This window comes from Diadema antillarum, unplaced genomic scaffold (assembly GCF_040938485.1).
Source record: "Diadema antillarum isolate AM-2024a unplaced genomic scaffold, OU_Dant_1.0 seq00000842_RagTag, whole genome shotgun sequence".
NCBI classification, from domain to species: domain Eukaryota; kingdom Metazoa; phylum Echinodermata; class Echinoidea; order Diadematoida; family Diadematidae; genus Diadema; species Diadema antillarum.
The window spans coordinates 92,692-105,795 of NW_027271717.1; positions in this window are offsets into that span (position 1 = coordinate 92,692).

Genomic DNA, 13,104 nt, shown 5'->3' on the forward strand with positions numbered 1-13,104 from the left:
GATGGATAGGAGAGAGTGAAAGTCCTTCCCCTATGTAGAACATAAGTGAGATTAATCACAATCAAATCAGCATTGATAAAAAAAACACATGATTGAGAAGCATATATATGCCAACTTATGTCGGCAACTCAAAAATATTTTGAAAATCTGAGTTTGCAGATGATACTACATATACCTTATATCTTGAAAATCCACCTCTGCAATTATAGTGCATACAATATACAAACTTCCCAAACTGCATGCCACAGCAAACAAAGTGAGAAAAACATCATCAATAAGCAATTAATGTATAACATAATACATAATAACATATAATACAGACGACTCACAAAATATCTTGAAATCTACGTTTGCGAAATGATAGTAGATACATTTTGCAAGACTTCGCAAAGTCCATGCTACAGCAAAGTTATGCAATCTTAAATACTGTGATATTTGTTGGTTTCCTTGACATAGGTAATAACTGCGTCCAGAGCTTTTTGGTTTGCGAGTAAATCAGAGATGCTGGGTGATTGCTTATGGATAGCACGTATGAGATTCGTATACTTTGATGTGTGTGTTGTTTGAGTGTAATAAATAATGTTCAACTGTTTCCAATACATTACATATTGAGCATAGACCGGTGGGATGCTTAGGGATTATGATAAAAAGTTGCAAATCTGGCTCTGCCCATGCGGAGTCGGTGAGTTATTATTTCATCACGTCTATTCAGACTTTCAAAGGTGAAGGGTTTGGGGCACAGGGTTGGATGTTGAAAAGATGATGTCCTTAATTAGAAGAGCGCCATAAAGCGTTCCAAGCGTCAAGACACCTATGTTTAATTACATGTCGTATATCATCAACATTTAGAGTAACACTTATTGTAATATTCATTACAATCAGTGTTCACTCATTGGCGAAATGGATTACAATCGCAACTTGTAATTGTGCTAAAAGACCCCTAACCCCCCCCCCCATTATTCCTTTTCAAAAAGTCCATCCCGCCTCCCTAACAGAATTATCTTTTTCAATCTGATAGAATTTTAATTTCTATCCAAAAGAAAATTATGCATAGTATATATATAACATACTTTATTTCCTTTGCAAATTAAAGCATGTGATGAATATTCCTAGGATACTCCCTGCCCACAGGCAGGTAAGTACAAGGAAAGAAATACAGTGGACCCGGTCCATCACACCACAATTGACAGTTACACAAATATATACATGCATACAAGTACATTTACACACAAGCATGATACATGAACAGCTGTTTCAGGACGAAAAGAAAAAAAAACACTAAAATAAACTTATGTCAGCATACATTTAACCTAAGAAACACACACACACACACACACACACACACACATCGTTCAATTATACGAATCTACCGAAATTCACTACCAATAAATTGCATTAAATCCACCCAACATAATCATAATTATTTCACATCCAATATTATAGAAAAAACAGGAAAATATACATAATGATAAATACATATGCAAAAATATAAATCCTATAAATATACATAATCAACAATACAAAGGGGGAAAATCAAAGTGGACATAACCGGCCCGTAAATAATTACTGTATATAAACAAATGATATACATAATATTCCTTTCACCTCTATGGTGTAATTCATAGTAATGACGATGATGATAGCGATGATAATGATGATGGTGATTATGATGATGATGACAATATTGATGAAGATGATGATGGTGATGATGACGATGTTGATGATGATGATAGTGACGATGCTGTTGATGATGATCATGATAGTGGCGATGAGGAAGAGGATGATGAGTCTAAGATGCCAGCAAACCCACCAATTCTTAACCTTTGCAATCTTTAGAATCATCTCATTTCAACCCTCTTAAACTTTTACCTCTGTTTTGTTATTTATATTTGGCATATTTAACAGAAGAATATCATTATAAATAAATATATTCAATTTTACAGGAAAAATACGCCTTCCTTCTACTTGTTACTAAGATATATGCAAAAACATGTAACTCTTTGAGCCTTCTGAATGGGCTGGGTCATGTACTGTAAAGATGCCTGAGAACAAAAAAATATACTGCAAATTCTTAATACAAAATACCAAAAATCAAAGAAAAAGTCCAGGTCTGAAAACTTCCCCAAAATACAATACATAAAACAAAGCGACACTTAACTAATTATCTCTGACAATTTATGCCAAAAACAATACATCAGAATTTAAGATACGTAATCTTTTCACAGTACCTATACAATACAAAATCCATTCGTTGTTCATTGCAGATATAAAACACATTTATAACAGAATGATATACTGATATGGTGCGCAGAATGTCCAATACAAGTTAATGAGGGGTACATATTATTGATGATAATCAATATCATTGACTTATAATGATCAGTCTACTATACTGTACTCGCCAAAAAGAAACATGTGAATATAAGGCATGCATAGGTCCGCACATGGGCCCGCTCGTGTGTGTATGTGTATGCGTTTTGTGTGTTTATAATCATGTGTGAGTGTGAAAAATGAGTGTGTGTGGTGCTGTGCATGTGTGTGTGTGTTTATATGTGGGTATGAGTGTGTGTATTCATATGGGTGTTTATGTATGTGTGTGTACATAGAACTAGTTAGATACACCAAGAATCTTCCATTGCAGGCTGGAGATATGCCGGTTTTGTCCAAGAGGGTTCGTTGCGGGCATTATAAATGGCAAATGAGGTAAGAATAGCAATTTTCGATATGGTTCTTATATGTTTCCGAATTCTTCGGGTGTCACTTACAAACTTGAACAGCTTAGTGAGTTGACGTTTGTTTTCCTTGGTCACCAGTCCCCTGGATCCTACCTCGAAACAGATTAACTCACATGAGTATCCTTGGTTTTCAATGTCAAGCACCAATGAGGCGTATTTTTCAGATTTTCTGTTGTGAGCGGAGTCAATGTTTGATTCAAAAGGGACGGTGAGCTCGCCAATTACTACTGATTTGCTACTTTGATTGACTAATTATCAAATTTATATTCTCAACAGTTTTTAAAAACCATGTAGGCCCCATGTCATAACAATTTTATACAATATGTACATCTACATAATTATTCATAATCATAATTATATTTGTTATATATTGTAAAAAAATCAACTATACATACATACCTATGCAAATATATACATATATATATATATATATATATATATATATATAAATATATATATATCATAAACACTCTGTGTTTTATAATCATTATCGTTAACCTGAGAACGAGAGAGGCCCTCTTTTCTAATTATTTGAGAAAAAATTAAAAACGTAACATTCACCTTTTTTATGAAATAACAGCTTATCTCATCAAATGGGGAGGTTTAATGAGCACTGTTCAAAATATTTCCCTAAATAGCACCCCTGTTGTTTTGATTTTTAACATTTTACTGAAAATGAAAATGATTTAAGATTGACGCCAGAAAGTAGATGATAGTTATTAAGTTCTACGACGTGATGATACAAGTAATTCTGTACCCGCTGCCATTGCGACAATGCATTTTGGTTCTCAGTCGACGATCCATTATCAAGGACTGGATGTAATTAGTGCATACTTTTCACAAAGTGAGAGCAAAAATGCATACTTTCCACAAAGCGACACAAAAAAAAAAATGATGAAAAAGAGAAATTTACTGAAAACTCGTTATTTAATGTTCACATTATTTATTTCATTTTCTGATATCAATGTTATATATTAAATGTAAGTTCTTCCGTTGGTCACTACTATCACATGTGTATAAATTACTTAGTTGTCGTTGTGGTCATTTACTGTGGTATCACTCTCATTATTAGGGATACCTTCTTTTAGGTTTATGACAACCATATGACATTAACGACGTTTTTATGATTATGACATGGTTGACTGCGCTGGACCATACAAGGTACGTCTCCACAGATATTTCAAGGTCCATCAACCAAGCGTTTCAGCCAGTCATCCATTACACATCAATGTAATTATGCTAAGAGCCTCGGCGTATTTCCGGTTCCAACCTTTAGATCGGTAATTACACTGAACGTACACACACCTAAGCATGTGATTTCTGAGGGTTTGGAGAATCTTTCATAATTAGAGGAAGGATTGTTGTTGGGTGTAGGTATACGATATATTCCTCAAATACCATAATAAAAACTCCTACATCTCGGCTTACAAAAGGGATGTGTCCAATGGTTTCAATACAAATCTCACTCACACTTAATACAGGCACACCAAGATCCATGCTCGTTATACCAATGGAGAATCCAAGGGCTTACTAACACATCCAAACACTAAATTCAAGAGAATAAACCTCCCTATATCTGTAGAGTGAAAAAATTTGTCACAACCGTCCAATCACTGTCAGTTGTGAAACCTGTGCACTAAAATCAATACTTGTCAAACATTGATCACATTATATCCCAAAAATCGATTTGATCAGGGAAATTGAGATTTGTGCAATCCAAAAATGGTATCAAATCCTATTTTGTGAGTGCGGTTTTCCATTCCTCTTGGTATTTCTTCTGTTCATATGAGTTCACAAAGCACAGTCTGTGATATTGCACATTATTTTTTTCATAATTGCTAATTGTTTTCTTTTTTCTGTCAATATGTTGCTTTTCTTGAATATATATATATATATATATATATTTACCGTATCGTTTCGTTTTATGGTGTAAACCAGTGTAGGGAATCACTGAAAAACAGCAATAACGCTTATTATACTTTATACCAGTGTTGAAATAAACAAACGAATAAAACAACTTGACTCATCTTCCCTTTTATGACATCACAATCAATCACCAGTAGATTGGAAAGTTTGAACGCTGTATACTACGAGGAAGAAGAAAGAAAGAAAGAAAGAAAGAAAGAAAGAAAGAAAGAAAGAAAGAAAGAAAAAGAAAGAAACCATTTTCACCAATGCCGAAAGCACAAAACACTATAGCTTCTATACATCAACTAACCTGTTACCCATATTTAGGGTTAAATTTCCTTCTCCTTTACCCCTACCCCAACCGCCATTTTTTGCACTTTTTTTCCTTATTTTTTCAAGTCATGTTAACTACCATACTCTTAATAACAAGTTCTAGCAATCTGTTTGTTTTTTTTACTACCGACAATACAGCAAGAAATATACAAATAACTTATGGTATACATGTATGTGTCATGCCAATACTGGTCATGTGGCTGGTGCATTCAGAATGCATGGTAACTGTGGAACCAGTATTGTACTGTATCTGCTTTATAGTGTCCATTAACATTTTGGTCCTAAGACCTTTAACAATATAAATAAATAGATATAATAATAAATATTCCTTCTCCTTTACCCCTACCCCAACCGCCATTTTTTGCATTTTTTTCCGTATTTTTTTTTCAAGTCATGTTAACTACTTCCATACTCTTAATAACAAGTTCTAGCTATCAATATGGTGTTTTCTTGCAACAATACAGTAAGAAATACAAATAACTTACATTATACATGGTTTACATGTGTCATGCACTACAGGTCCGAATACCAAATGTTTATCAGCACTACAAAGCAGATACAGTATAAGCACTGGCTTCTGTTACAATGTACCATGCATCCTGAATGCACAAGCCACACTATATATCGATATGTGCATGACACATATGCAAACCATGTATTAATGTAAGTTATTTGTTATTATTTATTATTATATTTATTTATTTATATTGTTAAAGGTCTTAGGACCAAAATGTTAATGGACACTATAAAGCAGATACAGTATTTAATACTGGTTCCACAGTTACCATGCATTCTGAATGCACCAGCCACATACCAGTATTGGCATGACACATACATGTATACCGTAAGTTATTTGTATAATTTCTTGCTGTATTGTTGGTAGAAAAAAAAAATGGATTGCTAGAACTTGTTATTAAAAGTATGGTATTTAACATGACTTTTAAAAAAAAGGGGGAAAAAAGGCAAAAAAACTTAAAGGGACAAGTTTAATGATACTTCTGACGTTGCATCAAAAAAGTTATGGAGTTCAGACTGGTCATAATCATTCTAACAGCTGTCAGTCGTTCTCTTTTTATTGATGCACGAAAGAATTACACAGGGCATTTTTGCCTTTGTTGAACGGAGTTTCAAACTTTCTTTTGACCAATCTGAAGATTCATTTGAAACATTTAGCATAACGTGCTTGGTTACATATAAAATGCAATGAAACCTCATCTGATGCAGAATCATACAAAACACAAGTCACATCCGTCAAAAAATATAAGTCAATCTGAGTGGCATGTTTTGAAAGTGTTTGAAAATGCATCCTCGGGAAATGAAATTAATTTTGGGGGTGTTACTAATTCATTGTGATATCTGAACATCTGTAAAAACAATTTCACATAATACATTGGTATCACTGACAGGCTTAAGTTATGCATTATTCTTTCCTCTTCTTCGTTGTCTTTATATTCTTCTTTAATTTTACCTTACTTGAATTATGGAATCTTGGCGTGGTTAAACACCATCAAAATTTGATAGACGACAGTTTTATTGCAAAAGAAGGTGGTACGAATTATTTGCTGAGTCGCTCACCGTTTGCATTTAGATGCATTACGTTTTAGTCACATAGAACACTAGAAATTAAAGGTTTGTGTTGTTTTCAACTGGAACAATATGTTTGATTACAGCAATAATACACTACCATGTATTTTTTACTCCGTTTTTCCGACAAATGAAAGAGTACAGAAGTCACTTTCACAGCAGATAGTCTTATCTTTTAGTATTTTTCATTTACCTCTTCAAGGACTTTATTAGCTCAAGATATAATTACATAGACAGGCCCTACATTTGGTAATTCTTTGGATCATATTGCAAAATTTAAAAGAAAAAGCTCTTTCATTGTACTCTTTTAAAGGAAAATTTGAAATATGTACGTGTATGTTGGGGTACTACCAAGGTGCTGTTTCTGATTAAACGATAATGAATTTGAATATCATCATCCTGCGATAATGGAATGCACATACTTTACTTTATCAGCATAAGTTTTACAGCTACTCAACCAACGCTTCTGATTATGCATGTTCCAATTCATCAATACCAGCTTGTAGGCAGCCGTGTTATGTTCCTGTGACTTTGTGTTTGTGTTTTTTCTTTCTTCTTTTTGCCCTGTTATGTTTCTGTTATGTTTGTCTTGTTCAGTATGACGTCATATCTCTCTTTCTTTTGTAAGTTTTTTTTTTTTTTTGGGGGGGGGGGGTTGGGGGAGTCAATTGTATGAGTTAAGCACAATGTACAAGCTCTGCTTTTAAGTGATTCCGATTTGTTGTTGTTTTCTTTCCTAATAGAGCATGGATAAAGTGACATATTGTAATACGCTTAATTGGTATCTATGTTTATATGCTTTTAATTTGTAATAGCCTTTTATTTTCATGGTACAGTCAACTCGTATGTAGTCGAGAGTAATTGTGATATTGTTTTCTATTACGTTATTTTCTGTCCTGTTCTGTGGAAGAAAAAATGAATTGAATTTAATTTGAATTAATTGGGATGTCGAGTTTATTGCTTTTTCGATTATTTCGGACAAATGAAACAGATATATTCTGTATTCTTCAAAATGTGATGATGAATGTGAAAATGATTGCTAATAGTTCTATTTGAATTTATATGCCACTAGTCCATACATGTGCTGTCGACAAAAAGAAAAAGATTTATTTTTGTGTGAGCAATATCTGCGCAATTTGTATTCGCTCACAGCCGTGTCTGCACCATCATTTATACCGCTCATCTTTTATACTTGCATGTAGGGTGGTGAAAAGAAATTACCATGATAGAGAATACATTCCTTTGAAGAGCGGTTGGCCATCGTGCAATGAGACGGGAATCCATTGCCGTCCTATCTGTAGTCTGTGGAGCACAGCAGTTCGGTACTTTATATACTTCAAATATTTTGAGTGGTGCCATCAAACAAGGGATCAAAGGAAATAAGACCGTTGTGACACCATCTCTTGAACCTCAGTTGCACCTATCAGGGACTACACACGCAAAACACACACACACACACACACACACATACACTTTTTATATGTTTTATTCGAATTTCATTCGATATCAGGCTTTTTCACAATGAAATTAATTCGAACAAGAAAAACAGTTGTTCTTCTAACTTGTGTTGCTGAATCGCATTCCTTTATCTAAAGATATAATACAATATTGGTTTGTTTGCAAAACACCAAATTGATATAACACTCGTAAATTTCTGAAAATCTATCTTGATCAACCGATCAAACTAATCAATATATACAAAAAATTAACACTGTATGCTGCTGAATCACATTTTTAAAACACAAAATACATTTTTGTTTCTTTTTTTTTTTTGCAAAATATACCATGTGTTCAAACGTGATATAAAGTTCTTCATAAATCTCAGAAGAAGCTACATTGATCAATCCAACCAAATTAACTAATATCTGCTTTAATACACACGTCGCTCACTTTAGAATACAGCATTTCACTGAAACCTGCCGCCAACTATAATTTCTTGATAAAATCACTTGAATGAAATTCAAATACACACACACGCGCACGCACGTATCGTTTAGTTATTACCTAGGAAGCTTAACCAGTATTTCATCATTGCTTGTCACGCAGTTAGCTTTTAAAGGGATGATACAGTTGTCATAGAGTTTTCGGTTTCCACCTTGTTATGATGATATTTTGAGATAATGAGAAACCTCCTTAAAAATATAAAAGAGCATTGAATCTTCAGAAGAATCGACAGTTTATTTGATGAAAAAAGAGCATCGAATCTTCAGAAGAATCGACAGTTTATGTGATGAAAAATCGCTCTTGAAATTGCTGAAATATCCTAAACAAAGCGATCCTAAAAGTTGGGACCCACCTTGACCCACCTTGTTTTACTTAGCTTTTGCATACTTCAACCATTTCAAGGCCGATCTTTATCAAATAAACTTTGAATTCCTATCAGCATTGCATGCTCTGTAACATTTTTTTAATAAAATGGTTTCTAAGTATCTTTCAAAGAGTTAAAAGCTGAATCCTCACCTCAACCAATACTGTCATCCCTTTAACCGACCTCTGTCGCAAACATTTTCTCCGGCTGAAATGGTAAGACGTCGCTTGGCAGCGTCTGATTGGTGCTTCCATATTTCAGGGTCAAACTCTGTTCATTGTACTTTCTGGAATATCAAGGTTATTGTTTGTCATTCTATTAAGTTGCTTGATAAGGTACAAACCATTTTCAGCTCAACATTTTTTGTCTGATTCGACGTTGTGACTTTGTCTCAAGTGCAGATATGGCTTGGTGGAAACAACTGTTTCTACATGCTCTTATTACTACCAGCTCTGGTGAGTTCATAATAGTTTAGATGAGTACGGCATGGCAGGTGCTTAAAGGGACATTCCAGACGATTTTCATAATTTTACATCACGTAGTACATAAATCGACAAGTCCATATATAGAATTGTGGAATTTATTGTGGTTTTTGAGCAGAGAAACAATTCTTTGAAAAACCTTAAACAAATTACACTGAATAAGGATGATGACATAGGAGGTTCACATATTTCGGAAATGTAGCAGTGAATTCCATTGCAATACCGCTTGCTTGCAAGTTCACCTGTGTACAATCTATGCATGCCTTCTTCTTTTGTTCTGCTCCCTTGGGCCCCAACTCATACATTCTTGTTCATTGCAATTTGTTCCAAATTTTGAAAATATTCTTATTCTTCATCCCAATTATCACAAATTCTGAAACTGTATGTCCTTACAGTATAACTAATCTATAGTTATTCAAATGTAAAAATCTGAAAATCATCCGGAGGTCTCCTTTAAAGGTGATTCAAGGTTTGCCGATGTTGAAATGACATGATTAAAGGTGGGATGAGAGAGTGTGTGATATAATGTTTCTAACATTACTTTACTTTGTTTTGTATATAATTTAGGCAAAAGATATTGTTAAATCTATCAGTCATTTATCCTGCTTTGAGTTGTATTTGTTTATGAGGAAGAAGAGCGAATTTGTCAAGAGTTGGAGTTCCAACTGGCTGTAATTATTCGAACAGTTATCAGTTTTCTATTGATGTACAAAAGATTTTCAAAGGTGAATTTGTGCCTTTGATGATCGATGTTCGACGCCGCCGTATTGCTGAGCAATCTGAAGAATCATTATTTTGTTTATTCATTTATTAAACTATACGAAATTTCACTTAATGATAAAGCATGTAAAACAAAAGTCAGTCCCGTCCAGAAATTTGTACAAAGAAGTGTCAATCAGAGCTGTATCATGTGAAAATGTTTAAAACTGCACAATCCTGGAAAACCTGTTTTATAGCTTTTCTACTTTCCACAAATAAAACTAATATGGAATAATCTTCAAGTTATTAAAACAGTAATTACCATCACAAAGAAATATCTTCCTTATAAAGTGGCTGGTGATTATGCAATGAGACACGAGTCAATTGTCTTCCTATCTGCGCGGCAGATGGCACATGCTTCAAATATTTTTGAGCTGCGGCATCGAACATCTAGCAAAGGAAGTAAGACGGTTGTGACTCCATTCTCTTGAACCTCCTTGATCAAAGTATGTTTAAGTCCTTCAAGAGAGATAATAAAAAAGATAACTCTTCGTTGTATGCTTTAAGGGGTAACATTTATATTGCACTCTCTTCGTTTGTATTCCACCCTCCCCCCCCCCCCCAAAAAAAAGGGGGACATTATCGATAAAATGCTGATACTTTATAGTTGATATTATTCTCACCAGAATGATTTTATTTGTGGCTTTCATCATGAAATTCTTAGTTGCCCGATTGGGTCTCCATAGATCTCTTTGTAATGATATATACCAACATTCTGACAATTCGCTAAATGAAGATGAGAATGAATTCAGTTAAGTGGAAAGTTAAAGGGACATTCCAGACGATTTTCATAATTTCACATCATGTAGTACATAAATCGACAACTCCATGTATAGATTTTTTAGGGGGAATTTATTGTGGTTCTTGAGCAGAGAAAGAATACTTTGAAAAACCTTAAACAAATTACACTGAACAACGACGATGACATGGGAGGTTCATATATTTCAGAGATGTAGCAGTGTAATCCATTACGATACCGCTTGCTTGCGAGTTCACCTGTGTATAAACTATGCATGCCTTCTTCTTTTGTTCTGCTTCTTTGAGCCTCAACTCATGCATTCTTATGGTGACTCTGTCAAGTCGTCATCCTTGTTCATTGCAATTTGCTCTAAGTTTTGATGATATTCTTATTCTTCATCCCAATTATCACAAATTCTGAAACTCTGTCCTCAGTATAACTGATTATAGCTGTTTGAATGTAAAAATCTCAAAATCATACGGAGGTCTCCTTTAAAGCATCCGAGGGCAGCGCGAAAAGTCTCAAAAGCTTGCATTCGTAACAGAAAAAGTGTACTGACCAAAAGTAACAGGGGCTCCCGCTGAAAAAAAAAAAAGAAGATTTCGCTGCAGAATCACGGTCACTGCTCACAATAATTCAATATAACAGAGGATTAGTGTTGCTTGGCAACATGTTGCCAATAGGTTTCCAATTATAGGGTAGCTTCTTCCGATCTACTTGCCCGTCTTTTTCTTTGACAAAGTCTCGGGAGATTCATCAGCAGAAAACGGGACACTTTGCTCGGGAGTAAAAGGTATCTGTGGAACGATAAGACTGCATACAGGGAAGACAGTTGCCATGGTTCCAAGGTTGGTGACCGGCCAGGACGTCGTAAAACTAGGGAGCTATCATCTTCGGACAGACAACTCTTTCGTGTGTGTAATTGCAGGTAACATACTTTATTCTAATTGCATAGTTTTATAAAAGAAAACAATTTAAACAAGTGTAAATGCAAAAACAGGCAATGCATTATCCAGTTGCATCAATTTGAGTGGGGTTTTTTTATATTAAAGCTGCTGAAAAAAAAAATTATCAAAATTTGCGTGATAATTTTGTCAATAGACATCTCCTAGAATATTTCTCGTTGTTACAGGATCATTGGAAAAATCTCATTTTCTTTATTTGAATTGACATCAGTTTGAATAAAATTGTGAATAGAGTGGGTTTGTTTGTTTGTTTGTTTGTTTGTTTTTTGGTTGTTGTTTTTTTGTGCATTCGCACTCTTCTTATATGATTGGGGAGCGAAAAATAATGTGTGCACATATTCATGACATAAGTTACTTATTGGAGTATCTGTTAACTAATAGGATCTCTATCTTCCAAGTGAATAAGTTCTTACACGCGAGTAGTCAGTTTAATCTGTTAAAAGCTTTTTTGTTCCAGTCTTGTACGTGGCTCTCGTTCTCTATCCTTAACTTCCGATCTAGTCTATTAATTTTGTTAATTCAACCGTACATTTCGACCTCGCTTGTCTCCTCCCGATAGCCATGGTTACGACATTGCACCTCCCCTCCTCCCCCCCCCCCCCCCCCCCCCTTGGCAGCCTTGAAGACCAACCTCCAAGAACATTTATGGAGTGCGGATGTGTTTTATTCTTGTATTCTTTTTGCTCATGAGCAGAGAATATTGGAGTGGAAACTGCCCTGCACAGGAATTTGTAGATCTTTGGTATTGTAAATCCGAGAAAGTCGTCAAGAAGGATAAAATAAAAATCATAACCCGAAATCTATGTATATTGCTGATACAATATGGACTATGATTTATTCCAATCCATTTTTTTTTTTTGTACATGCAATATAAAGCTGGTTGGAAGGGCTTATCGAATGAAATCTGACCGAATATTCACAATATTTCCTTCAAAGTTTTAATCCCATGCCCTAGAGGAAATCGACGTAATAATAGGATAATTGTTAAGCCCAAGTCACATATTATTATAGATGCCGGATCACGCCGGATCTGATTTGACGTGATCCGGGAAGAGATCCGTGTAGACGCCTTGGGCATCCGTGGGTGCAGGTCCCTGAAGGTACGTGTAGATGTCTGGGCGTCCGGGAGACCAACACGGCAGTTGGCCGAGCAATCCGGGATAGTCCGTGTGGCTGCCACGTAGTTGCCGCGAAGGTCCCTGTGGCTCCCTGGAACGTTCGTGTATGCGCCGTGAGTATCCTCGGCAGTCGGTGATATTTTTTTTCCCACATTAAGACTGTCAAGGATGAT